The sequence below is a fragment of the Oncorhynchus nerka genome, linkage group LG5 (genome assembly GCF_034236695.1).
Source record: "Oncorhynchus nerka isolate Pitt River linkage group LG5, Oner_Uvic_2.0, whole genome shotgun sequence".
Classification (NCBI taxonomy): domain Eukaryota; kingdom Metazoa; phylum Chordata; class Actinopteri; order Salmoniformes; family Salmonidae; genus Oncorhynchus; species Oncorhynchus nerka.
This window is the reverse complement of record NC_088400.1, coordinates 9,068,195-9,083,624: the sequence shown is the minus strand read 5'-3', so window position 1 is coordinate 9,083,624 and position 15,430 is coordinate 9,068,195. Positions and strand designations below refer to the sequence as shown.

At 42.1% G+C, this 15,430-nt stretch overlaps 1 pseudogene; it reads left to right on the top strand.

Annotated features, from left to right (window-relative positions):
* The window catches only part of LOC115115626 (cationic amino acid transporter 2-like), a 55,067-nt pseudogene extending 40,239 nt beyond the window's left edge, over positions 1 to 14,828 (top strand).
* Positions 14,829 to 15,430: the final 602 nt, after the last annotated feature.

Below are 15,430 nucleotides of genomic sequence, written 5' to 3'. Positions count from 1 at the left end.
TATCACAGGCTGTCCAAACATCGCTGATTAGAGGACATTATCACAGGCTGTTCAAACATTATCACAGGCTGTTCAAACATTATCTCAGGCTGTCCAAACATCGCTGATTATAGGACATTATCACAGGCTGTCCAAACATCGCTGATTAGAGGACATTATCACAGGCTGTCCAAACATCGCTGATTAGAGGACATTATCACAGGCTGTCCAAACATCGCTGATTAGAGGACATTATCACAGGCTGTCCAAACATCGCTGATTAGAGGACATTATCACAGGCTGTCCAAACATCGCTGATTAGAGGACATTATCACAGGCTGTCCAAACATCGCTGATTAGAGGACATTATCACAGGCTGTCCAAACATCGCTGATTAGAGGACATTATCACAGGCTGTTCAAACATTATCACAGGCTATTCAAACATTATCACAGGCTGTTCAAACATTATCACAGGCCATTCAAACATTATCACAGGCTGTTCAAACATTATCTCAGGCTGTCCAAACATCGCTGATTATAGGACATTATCACAGGCTGTCCAAACATCGCTGATTATAGGACATTATCACAGGCTGTCCAAACATCACTGATTAGAGGACATTATCACAGGCTGTCCAAACATCGCTGATTAGAGGACATTATCACAGGCTGTCCAAACATCGCTGATTAGAGGACATTATCTCAGGCTGTCCAAACATCGCTGATTAGAGGACATTATCACAGGCTGTCCAAACATCGCTGATTAGAGGACATTATCACAGGCTGTTCACACATCACTGATTAGAGGACATTATCACAGGCTGTCCAAACATCACTGATTAGAGGACATTATCACAGGCTGTCCAAACATCGCTGATTAGAGGACATTATCACAGGCTGTCCAAACATCGCTGATTAAAGGACATTATCACAGGCTGTCCAAACATCGCTGATTATAGGACATTATCACAGGCTGTCCAAACATCGCTGATTAGAGGACATTATCACAGGCTGTCCAAACATCGCTGATTAGAGGACATTATCACAGGCTGTCCAAACATCGCTGATTATAGGACATTATCACAGGCTGTCCAAACATCACTGATTAGAGGACATTATCACAGGCTGTCCAAACATCACTGATTAGAGGACATTATCACAGGCTGTCCAAACATCACTGATTAGAGGACATTATCACAGGCTGTCCAAACATCACTGATTAGAGGACATTATCACAGGCTGTCCAAACATCGCTGATTATTAGAGGACATTATCACAGGCTGTCCAAACATCGCTGATTAGAGGACATTATCACAGGCTGTCCAAACATCGCTGATTAGAGGACATTATCACAGGCTGTTCACACATCACTGATTAGAGGACATTATCACAGGCTGTCCAAACATCGCTGATTAGAGGACATTATCACAGGCTGTCCAAACATCGCTGATTAGAGGACATTATCACAGGCTGTCCAAACATCGCTGATTAAAGGACATTATCACAGGCTGTCCAAACATCGCTGATTAGAGGACATTATCACAGGCTGTCCAAACATCGCTGATTAGAGGACATTATCACAGGCTGTCCAAACATCGCTGATTATAGGACATTATCACAGGCTGTCCAAACATCGCTGATTAGAGGACATTATCACAGGCTGTCCAAACATCGCTGATTAGAGGACATTATCACAGGCTGTCCAAACATCGCTGATTAGAGGACATTATCACAGGCTGTCCAAACATCACTGATTAGAGGACATTATCACAGGCTGTCCAAACATCGCTGATTATAGGACATTATCACAGGCTGTCCAAACATCGCTGATTAGAGGACATTATCACAGGCTATTCAAACATTGCTGATTAGAGGACATTATCACAGGCTATTCAAACATCGCTGATTAGAGGACATTATCACAGGCTGTCCAAACATCGCTGATTATAGGACATTATCACAGGCTATTCAAACATCACTGATTATAGGACATTATCACAGGCTGTCCAAACATCGCTGATTATAGGACATTATCACAGGCTATTCAAACATCACTGATTATAGGACATTATCACAGGCTGTTCAAACATCGCTGATTATAGGACATTATCACAGGCTGTCCAAACATCGCTGATTATAGGACATTATCACAGGCTGTCCAAACATCATTGATTAAACATCGATTATAGGACATTATCACAGGCTGTTCAAACATTATCACAGGCTGTCCAAACAAACATTATCACAGGCTGATTCAAACATTATCACAGGCTGTTCAAACATTATCTCAGGCTGTCCAAACATCGCTGATTATAGGACATTATCACAGGCTGTCCAAACATCGCTGATTAGAGGACATTATCACAGGCTGTCCAAACATCGCTGATTAGAGGACATTATCACAGACTGTTCAAACATTATCACAGGCTATTCAAACATTATCACAGGCTGTTCAAACATTATCACAGGCCATTCAAACATTATCACAGGCTGTTCAAACATTATCTCAGGCTGTCCAAACATCGCTGATTATAGGACATTATCACAGGCTGTCCAAACATCGCTGATTAGAGGACATTATCACAGGCTGTCCAAACATCACTGATTAGAGGACATTATCACAGGCTGTCCAAACATCGCTGATTAGAGGACATTATCACAGGCTGTCCAAACATCGCTGATTAGAGGACATTATCACAGGCTGTCCAAACATCGCTGATTATAGGACATTATCACAGGCTGTCCAAACATCGCTGATTAGAGGACATTATCACAGGCTGTCCAAACATCACTGATTAGAGGACATTATCACAGGCTGTCCAAACATCATTAGAGGACATTATCACAGGCTGTCCAAACATCGCTGATTAGAGGACATTATCACAGGCTGTCCAAACATCGCTGATTAGAGGACATTATCACAGGCTGTCCAAACATCGCTGATTAGAGGACATTATCACAGGCTGTCCAAACATCGCTGATTAGAGGACATTATCACAGGCTGTCCAAACATCGCTGATTAGAAGACATTATCACAGGCTGTCCAAACATCGCTGATTATAGGACATTATCACAGGCTGTCCAAACATCACTGATTAGAGGACATTATCACAGGCTGTTCACACATCACTGATTAGAGGACATTATCACAGGCTGTCCAAACATCGCTGATTAGAGGACATTATCACAGGCTGTCCAAACATCGCTGATTAGAGGACATTATCACAGGCTGTCCAAACATCGCTGATTAGAGGACATTATCACAGGCTGTCCAAACATCGCGGATTAGAGTTCATTATCACAGGCTGTCCAAACATCGCTGATTAGAGGACATTATCACAGGCTATTCAAACATCGCTGATTAGAGGACATTATCACAGGCTATGTCAAACATCGGCTGATTATTAGGACATTATCACAGGCTGTCCAAACATCGCTGATTATAGGACATTATCACAGGCTATTCAAACATCACTGATTAGAGGACATTATCACAGGCTGTCCAAACATCGCTGATTATAGGACATTATCACAGGCTGTCCAAACATCGCTGATTAGAGGACATTATCACAGGCTATTCAAACATTGCTGATTATCAGGACATTATCACAGGCTGTCCAAACATCACTGATTAGAGGACATTATCACAGGCTGTCCAAACATCGCTGATTATAGGACATTATCACAGGCTGTCCAAACATCGCTGATTAGAGGACATTATCACAGGCTGTCCAAACATTGTTCACTGATTATCACAGGCTGTCCAAACATCACTGATTAGAGGACATTATCACAGGCTGTCCAAACATCGCTGATTAGAGGACATTATCACAGGCTGTCCAAACATCGCTGATTAGAGGACATTATCACAGGCTGTCCAAACATCACTGATTATAGGACATTATCACAGGCTGTCCAAACATCGCTGATTATTAGAGGACATTATCACAGGCTGTCCAAACATCGCTGATTAGAGGACATTATCACAGGCTGTCAAACATTATCACTGAGGCTTATCACAGGCTCAAACATTATCACAGGCTGTTCAAACATTATCACAGGCTATTATAAACATTATCACAGGCTGTCAAACATTATTATAGGACATTATCACAGGCTGTCCAAACATCGCTGATTATAGGACATTATCACAGGCTGTCCAAACATCGCTGATTATAGGACATTATCACAGGCTGTCCAAACATCGCTGATTAGAGGACATTATCACAGGCTGTCCAAACATCGCTGATTAGAGGACATTATCACAGGCTGTCAGGCTTATCACAGTCCAAACATCGCTGATTAGAGGACATTATCACAGGCATGTCCAAACATCACTGATTAGAGGACATTATCACAGGCTGTCCAAACATTACTGTTCAAACATTATCACAGGCTATTCAAACATTATCACAGGCTGTTCAAACATTATCACAGGCCATTCAAACATTATCACAGGCTGTTCAAACATTATCTCAGGCTGTCCAAACATCGCTGATTATAGGACATTATCACAGGCTGTCCAAACATCGCTGATTAGAGGACATTATCACAGGCTGTCCAAACATCGCTGATTAGAGGACATTATCACAGGCTGTCCAAACATCGCTGATTAGAGGACATTATCACAGGCTGTCCAAACATCGCTGATTAGAGGACATTATCTCAGGCTGTCCAAACATCGCTGATTAGAGGACATTATCACAGGCTGTCCAAACATCGCTGATTAGAGGACATTATCACAGGCTGTTCACACATCACTGATTAGAGGACATTATCACAGGCTGTCCAAACATCACTGATTAGAGGACATTATCACAGGCTTATCAAACATCACTGATTATAGGACATTATCACAGGCTGTTCAAACATCGCTGATTAGAGGACATTATCACAGGCTGTTAGAGGACAAACATGGCTGATTAGAGGACATTATCACAGGCTGTCCAAACATTGCTGATTATAGGACATTATCACAGGCTGTCCAAACATCACTGATTAGAGGACATTATCACAGGCTGTCCAAACATCGCTGATTATTAGGACATTATCACAGGCTGTCCAAACATCGCTGATTAGAGGACATTATCACAGGCTGTCCAAACATCACTGATTAGAGGACATTATCACAGGCTGTCCAAACATCGTCAAACATCAAACATATTAGAGGACATTATCACAGGCTGTCCAAACATCACTGATTAGAGGACATTATCACAGGCTGTCCAAACATCGCTGATTAGAGGACCTTATCACAGGCTGTCCAAACATCGCTGATTAGAGGACATTATCACAGGCTGTCCAAACATCGCTGATTATAGGACATTATCACAGGCTGTCCAAACATCGCTGATTAGAGGACATTATCACAGGCTGTCAAACATTATCACAGGCTATTCAAACATTATCACAGGCTATTCAAACATTATCACAGGCTGTTAAAAACATTATCTCAGGCTGTCCAAACATCGCTGATTATAGGACATTATCACAGGCTGTCCAAACATCGCTGATTATAGGACATTATCACAGGCTGTCCAAACATCGCTGATTAGAGGACATTATCACAGGCTGTCCAAACATCACAGATTAGAGGACATTATCTCAGGCTGTCCAAACATTATCACAGGCTGTTAGATTAGAGGACATTATCACAGGCTGTCCAAACATCACTGATTAGAGGACATTATCACAGGCTGTCCAAACATCGCTGATTAGAGGACATTATCACAGACTGTTCAAACATTATCACAGGCTATTCAAACATGATCACAGGCTGTTCAAACATTATCACAGGCCATTCAAACATTATCACAGGCTGTTCAAACATTATCTCAGGCTGTCCAAACATTGCTGATTATAGGACATTATCACAGGCTGTCCAAACATCGCTGATTAGAGGACATTATCACAGGCTGTCCAAACATCGCTGATTATAGGACATTATCACAGGCTGTCCAAACATCGCTGATTAGAGGACATTATCACAGGCTGTCCAAACATCGCTGATTAGAGGACATTATCACAGGCTGTCCAAACATCGCTGATTAGAGGACATTATCACAGGCTGTCCAAACATCGCTGATTAGAGGACATTATCACAGGCTGTCCAAACATCGCTGATTAGAGGACATTATCACAGGCTGTCCAAACATTATCACAGCTGCTTATTAGGACATTATCACAGGCTGTTCAAACATCACTGATTATAGGACATTATCACAGGCTGTCCAAACATCGCTGATTATAGGACATTATCACAGGCTGTTCAAACATGGCTGATTATAGGACATTATCACAGGCTGTCCAAACATCACTGATTATAGGACATTATCACAGGCTGTCCAAACATCACTGATTAGAGGACATTATCACAGGCTGTCCAAACATCGCTGATTATAGGACATTATCACAGGCTGTCCAAACATCGCTGATTAGAGGACATTATCACAGGCTATACAAACATCGCTGATTAGAGGACATTATCACAGGCTGTCCAAACATCACTGATTAGAGGACATTATCACAGGCTGTCCAAACATCACTGATTAGAGGACATTATCACAGGCTGTCCAAACATCGCTGATTAGAGGACCTTATCACAGGCTGTCCAAACATCGCTGATTAGAGGACATTATCACAGGCTGTCCAAACATCGCTGATTATAGGACATTATCACAGGCTGTCCAAACATCGCTGATTAGAGGACATTATCACAGGCTGGTCAAACATTATCACAGGCTATTCAAACATTATCACAGGCTGAAACATTATCACAGGCACAAACATTATCACGGGCTGTTCAAACATTATCTCAGGCTGTCCAAACATCGCTGATTATAGGACATTATCACAGGCTGTCCAAACATCGCTGATTATAGGACATTATCACAGGCTGTCCAAACATCGCTGATTAGAGGACATTATCACAGGCTGTCCAAACATCGCTGATTAGAGGACATTATCTCAGGCTGTCCAAACATCGCTGATTAGAGGACATTATCACAGGCTGTCCAAACATCACTGATTAGAGGACATTATCACAGGCTGTCCAAACATCGCTGATTAGAGGACATTATCACAGACTGTTCAAACATTATCACAGGCTATTCAAACATGATCACAGGCTGTTCAAACATTATCACAGGCCATTCAAACATTATCACAGGCTGTTCAAACATTATCTCAGGCTGTCCAAACATTGCTGATTATAGGACATTATCACAGGCTGTCCAAACATCATTATCACAGGCTGATTATTAGAGGACATTATCACAGGCTGTCCAAACATCGCTGATTATAGGACATTATCACAGGCTGTCCAAACATCGCTGATTAGAGGACATTATCACAGGCTGTCCAAACATCACTGATTAGAGGACATTATCACAGGCTGTCCAAACATCGCTGATTAGAGGACATTATCACAGGCTGTCCAAACATCGCTGATTAGAGGACATTATCACAGGCTGTTCACACATCACTGATTAGAGGACATTATCACAGGCTGTCCAAACATCGCTGATTAGAGGACATTATCACAGGCTGTCCAAACATCGCTGATTAGAGGACATTATCACAGGCTGTCCAAACATCGCTGATTAGAGGACATTATCACAGGCTGTCCAAACATCGCTGATTAGAGGACATTATCACAGGCTGTCCAAACATCACTGATTAGAGGACATTATCACAGGCTGTCCAAACATCGCTGATTAGAGGACATTATCACAGGCTGTCCAAACATCGCTGATTAGAGGACATTATCACAGGCTGTCCAAACATCACTGATTATAGGACATTATCACAGGCTGTCCAAACATCACTGATTAGAGGACATTATCACAGGCTGTCCAAACATCACTGATTAGAGGACATTATCACAGGCTGTCCAAACATCACTGATTAGAGGACATTATCACAGGCTGTCCAAACATCACTGATTAGAGGACATTATCACAGGCTGTCCAAACATCGCTGATTAGAGGACATTATCACAGGCTGTCCAAACATCGCTGATTAGAGGACATTATCACAGGCTGTCCAAACATCACTGATTAGAGGACATTATCACAGGCTGTCCAAACATCGCTGATTAGAGGACATTATCACAGGCTGTCCAAACATCGCTGATTAGAGGACATTATCACAGGCTGTCCAAACATCGCTGATTAGAGGACATTATCACAGGCTGTCCAAACATCGCTGATTAGAGGACATTATCACAGGCTGTCCAAACATCGCTGATTAGAGGACATTATCACAGGCTGTCCAAACACGCTGATTAAAGGACATTATCACAGGCTGTCCAAACATCGCTGATTAGAGGACATTATCACAGGCTGTCCAAACATCGCTGATTAGAGGACATTATCACAGGCTGTCCAAACATCGCTGATTAGAGGACATTATCACAGGCTGTCCAAACATCGCGGATTAGAGTTCATTATCACAGGCTGTCCAAACATCGCTGATTAGAGGACATTATCACAGGCTATTCAAACATTGCTGATTAGAGGACATTATCACAGGCTATTCAAACATCGCTGATTAGAGGACATTATCACAGGCTGTCCAAACATCGCTGCTTATAGGACATTATCACAGGCTATTCAAACATCACTGATTATAGGACATTATCACAGGCTGTTCAAACATCGCTGATTATAGGACATTATCACAGGCTGTTCAAACATGGCTGATTATAGGACATTATCACAGGCTATTCAAACATTGCTGATTATAGGACATTATCACAGGCTGTCCAAACATCACTGATTAGAGGACATTATCACAGGCTGTCCAAACATCGCTGATTATAGGACATTATCACAGGCTGTCCAAACATCGCTGATTAGAGGACATTATCACAGGCTATACAAACATCGCTGATTAGAGGACATTATCACAGGCTGTCCAAACATCACTGATTAGAGGACATTATCACAGGCTGTCCAAACATCACTGATTAGAGGACATTATCACAGGCTGTCCAAACATCGCTGATTAGAGGACCTTATCACAGGCTGTCCAAACATCGCTGATTAGAGGACATTATCACAGGCTGTCCAAACATCGCTGATTATAGGACATTATCACAGGCTGTCCAAACATCGCTGATTAGAGGACATTATCACAGGCTGGTCAAACATTATCACAGGCTATTCAAACATTATCACAGGCTATTCAAACATTATCACAGGCTATTCAAACATTATCACGGGCTGTTCAAACATTATCTCAGGCTGTCCAAACATCGCTGATTATAGGACATTATCACAGGCTGTCCAAACATCGCTGATTATAGGACATTATCACAGGCTGTCCAAACATCGCTGATTAGAGGACATTATCACAGGCTGTCCAAACATCGCTGATTAGAGGACATTATCTCAGGCTGTCCAAACATCGCTGATTAGAGGACATTATCACAGGCTGTCCAAACATCACTGATTAGAGGACATTATCACAGGCTGTCCAAACATGATTAGAGGACATTATGATTAGATTAGAGGACATTATCACAGACTGTTCAAACATTATCACAGGCTATTCAAACATGATCACAGGCTGTTCAAACATTATCACAGGCCATTCAAACATTATCACAGGCTGTTCAAACATTATCTCAGGCTGTCCAAACATTGCTGATTATAGGACATTATCACAGGCTGTCCAAACATCGCTGATTAGAGGACATTATCACAGGCTGTCCAAACATCGCTGATTATAGGACATTATCACAGGCTGTCCAAAAATCGCTGATTAGAGGACATTATCACAGGCTGTCCAAACATCACTGATTAGAGGACATTATCACAGGCTGTCCAAACATCGCTGATTAGAGGACATTATCACAGGCTGTCCAAACATCGCTGATTAGAGGACATTATCACAGGCTGTTCACACATCACTGATTAGAGGACATTATCACAGGCTGTCCAAACATCGCTGATTAGAGGACATTATCACAGGCTGTCCAAACATCGCTGATTAGAGGACATTATCACAGGCTGTCCAAACATCGCTGATTAGAGGACATTATCACAGGCTGTCCAAACATCGCTGATTAGAGGACATTATCACAGGCTGTCCAAACATCACTGATTAGAGGACATTATCACAGGCTGTCCAAACATCGCTGATTAGAGGACATTATCACAGGCTGTCCAAACATCGCTGATTAGAGGACATTATCACAGGCTGTCCAAACATCACTGATTATAGGACATTATCACAGGCTGTCCAAACATCACTGATTAGAGGACATTATCACAGGCTGTCCAAACATCACTGATTAGAGGACATTATCACAGGCTGTCCAAACATCACTGATTAGAGGACATTATCACAGGCTGTCCAAACATCACTGATTAGAGGACATTATCACAGGCTGTCCAAACATCGCTGATTAGAGGACATTATCACAGGCTGTCCAAACATCGCTGATTAGAGGACATTATCACAGGCTGTCCAAACATCACTGATTAGAGGACATTATCACAGGCTGTCCAAACATCGCTGATTATCACAGGCTGTCCAAACATCGATTAGAGGACATTATCACAGGCTGTCCAAACATCGCTGATTAGAGGACATTATCACAGGCTGTTCACACATCGCTGATTAGAGGACATTATCACAGGCTGTCCAAACATCGCTGATTAGAGGACATTATCACAGGCTGTCCAAACATCGCTGATTAGAGGACATTATCACAGGCTGTCCAAACAACGCTGATTAAAGGACATTATCACAGGCTGTCCAAACATCGCTGATTAGAGGACATTATCACAGGCTGTCCAAACATCGCTGATTAGAGGACATTATCACAGGCTGTCCAAACATCGCTGATTATAGGACATTATCACAGGCTGTCCAAACATCGCTGATTAGAGGACATTATCACAGGCTGTCCAAACATCGCTGATTAGAGGACATTATCACAGGCTGTCCAAACATCGCTGATTATAGGACATTATCACAGGCTGTCCAAACATCGCTGATTAGAGGACATTATCACAGGCTGTCCAAACATCACTGATTATAGGACTGATTAGAGGACATTATCACAGGCTGTCCAAACATCGCTGATTAGAGGACATTATCACAGGCTGTCCAAACATCGCTGATTATAGGACATTATCACAGGCTGTCCAAACATCGCTGATTAGAGGACATTATCACAGGCTGTCCAAACATCGCTGATTAGAGGACATTATCACAGGCTATTCAAACATTATCACAGGCTGTCCAAACATGATTAGAGGACATTATCACAGGCTGTCCAAACATCGCTGATTAGAGGACATTATCACAGGCTGTCCAAACATCGCTGATTAGAGGACATTATCACAGGCTGTCCAAACATCGCTGATTAGAGGACATTATCACAGGCTGTCCAAACATCGCTGATTATAGGACATTATCACAGGCTGTCCAAACATCGCTGATTAGAGGACATTATCACAGGCTGTCCAAACATCGCTGATTAGAGGACATTATCACAGGCTATTCAAACATCGCTGATTAGAGGACATTATCACAGGCTGTCCAAACATCGCTGATTAGAGGACATTATCACAGGCTGTCCAAACATCGCTGATTAGAGGACATTATCACAGGCTGTCCAAACATCGCTGATTAGAGGACATTATCACAGGCTGTCCAAACATCGCTGATTAGAGGACATTATCACAGGCTGTCCAAACATCGCTGATTAGAGGACATTATCACAGGCTGTCCAAACATCGCTGATTAGAGGACATTATCACAGGCTATTCAAACATTGCTGATTAGAGGACATTATCACAGGCTATTCAAACATCGCTGATTAGAGGACATTATCACAGGCTGTCCAAACATCGCTGATTATAGGACATTATCACAGGCATTTCAAACATTGCTGATTATAGGACATTATCACAGGCTATTGAAACATCGCTGATTATAGGACATTATCACAGGCTGTTCAAACATCGCTGATTATAGGACATTATCACAGGTTGTTCAAACATTGCTGATTATAGGACATTATCACAGGCTATTCAAACATAGCTGATTATAGGACATTACCACAGGCTGTCCAAACATCGCTGATTAGAGGACATTATCACAGGCTATTCAAACATTGCTGATTAGAGGACATTATCACAGCTGTTCAAACATCGCTGATTAGAGGACATTATCACAGGCTATTCAAACATAGCTGATTATAGGACATTATCACAGGCTGTCCAAACATCGCTGATTAGAGGATATTATCACAGGCTATTCAAACATTGCTGATTATAGGACATTATCACAGGCTATTGAAACATCGCTGATTAGAGGACATTATCACAGGCTGTCCAAACATCGCTGATTAGAGGACATTATCACAGGCTATCCAAACATCGCTGATTAGAGGACATTATCACAGGCTATTCAAACATTGCTGATTAGAGGACATTATCTCAGGCTGTCCAAACATCGCTGATTAGAGGACATTATCACAGGCTGTCCAAACATCGCTGATTAGAGGACATTATCACAGGCTGTCCAAACATCGCTGATTAGAGGACATTATCACAGGCTATTCAAACATTGCTGATTAGAGGACATTATCACAGGCTATTGAAACATCGCTGATTAGAGGACATTATCACAGGCTGTCCAAACATCGCTGATTATAGGACATTATCACAGGCATTTCAAACATTGCTGATTATAGGACATTATCACAGGCTATTGAAACATTGCTGATTATAGGACATTATCACAGGCTATTCAAACATAGCTGATTATAGGACATTACCACAGGCTGTCCAAACATCGCTGATTAGAGGACATTATCACAGGCTATTCAAACATTGCTGATTAGAGGACATTATCACAGCTGTTCAAACATCGCTGATTAGAGGACATTATCACAGGCTATTCAAACATAGCTGATTATAGGACATTATCACAGGCTGTCCAAACATCGCTGATTAGAGGATATTATCACAGGCTATTCAAACATTGCTGATTATAGGACATTATCACAGGCTATTGAAACATCGCTGATTAGAGGACATTATCACAGGCTGTCCAAACATCGCTGATTAGAGGACATTATCACAGGCTATTGAAACATCGCTGATTAGAGGACATTATCACAGGCTGTCCAAACATCGCTGATTATAGGACATTATCACAGGCTGTCCAAACATCGCTGATTAGAGGACATTATCACAGGCTGTCCAAACATCGCTGATTAGAGGACATTATCACAGGCTATACAAACATCGCTGATTAGAGGACATTATCACAGGCTGTCCAAACATCGCTGATTAGAGGACATTATCACAGGCTATACAAACATCGCTGATTCACAAATATTATCAAGAATTATCAGATGCAGCCTAACAGATCGTAATATCAATCAACCCCAAATGTGTTTGAACTCCAGAATGTTTACCTTTGGGCCCGGGACCCTGTGTGGTACGTTGTTTTTGTCTTTATGTTGGCATTACAGTAGAGTTCTCTTACCCCCTGCCGTCTGCTCCCAGGTGCCCTTCCTGCCCGTGCTGCCGGTAGTTAGTGTGTTCATCAACGTCTACCTGATGGTGCAGTTAGGACGAGACACCTGGATGAGATACGCCATCTGGATGGCCGTAGGTAAGTACTCTACCCAACACTTCTCAACCCAATTATACATGCCACAAGCACTAAACTGGGAGGCTGGTGGGGATGGATGGGTCGTTTTCTATCTATCTGACCTGATATCAATAGGAGTGTGGGTTGTTTAAAGTTGGTTGGAGGCTATACAGGATGTCAGAGGGTTGAGGGGGGGTTCTCTCGGATCTCTCTCTCTGATCTCTCTCTCTCTCTTTCTCTGATCTCTCTCTCTCTCTCTCTGATCTCTCTCTCTCTCTCTGATCCCTCTCTCTCTCTCTCTCTCTCTGATCTCTCTCTCTCTCTCTCTCTCTGATCTCTCTCTCTGATCTCTCTCTCTCTCTCTCTCTCTCTCTCTCTCTCTCTCTCTCTCTCTCTCTCTCTCTCTCTCTCTCTCTGTATGTCTGTCTGTAGGGTTCCTCATCTACTTTGGTTATGGGATCCGTAACAGCGTTCAGAAGCAGAGGAACCAGACCCGCCAGGTGGAGATTGAGACCATCAGTGGTGTGACGAAGAAGGAGGCCTTCAAAGAAGACAGATTCTGAGGCTGAGTGGAAAGGACAACACAGGAGTGGAGAGAAGAGGAGAGGAGAAGAGAGGACATAGGAGCGAGAGACAGGACAAGACTGGAGCTGACAGGACAGGACAAGACAGGACTGCAGCTGACAGGACAGGAGCTGACAGGACAGGACAAGATAGGACTGCAGCTGACAGGACAGGAGCTGACAGGACAGGACAAGATAGGACTGCAGCTGACAGGACAGGACAGGAGCTGACAGGACAGAGAAGGTCTGGAGAGAGAGATATTTACTGTCACCTTTTATTGTTTATTTCACTTTTGTTTATCTATTTCACTTGCTTTGGCAATGTAAACATACTGTATGTTTCCCATGCCAATAAAGCCCCTTGAATTGAATAGAGAGAGTTAGAGAGAGAGAGAGATGTTCTGATGTTACATTGTGTATTTAAGATAATTCATGTCTACTGTACAACTAAAGGCTGGTTTATACTGTCTGGTTTATACTGTCTGGTTTATACTGTCTGGTTTATACTGTCTGTACACTAGAATTCAACAAGTGTAGTTGGTCAAAACAACATTTAATTTATAACCATTATGTCTGTACATTTCCACAGTCATTTACAACTTCCAAATAATGTATTTTATAAGGAGGCATCGTGGTGGTCTTTAATTAAAAATATATATATATATATATTTGTTTTCTCATTGTTTTGTCATACAGTATTGATATAGATAAAATACTACATGTCCCCAAAAGATAAAATACATTGCACGTTTTAGGTGTTGATTTAGTCAGCTGTTGAGTTCACGTGAGATTTGGTTATGGTGGTTTAGAGATTGTGAGGTCATCTACCTCTGCATCTGTTGCTGTTGTAAGAGTCGGAACGTGGAGATGACCTCATTATCTCTCTGTGTATTTAGTCCGAGGCCAATATGAAACATCGTCTGAACAACAATGTCAACTATTGTAACAAGCTCTAACAAACTCATCAGATGTAAGTTCAACACTTTTCCATTACAACAGGATGAAGGGAAAGAGTGTTTTCCCGAGCAGGAAAAGCAGTTAACGCGCTTTGCCGAAAGCAAGAACGACTACTGTATTCCTACACACTCCAGGCGTATTCGTGTGCTTGCTGACCAAGTTGTTTGAGAGAAAAATCACCTTGATAACTATTTATACTTTTTGAACTGTGACCACATAAAATACAATGCATTTATATAGATTTACAATGTGAGATTTTTCAGAATAGTCCTGCTCTTCAACTGTTTATGCTAGTCATCAAAAACAGCA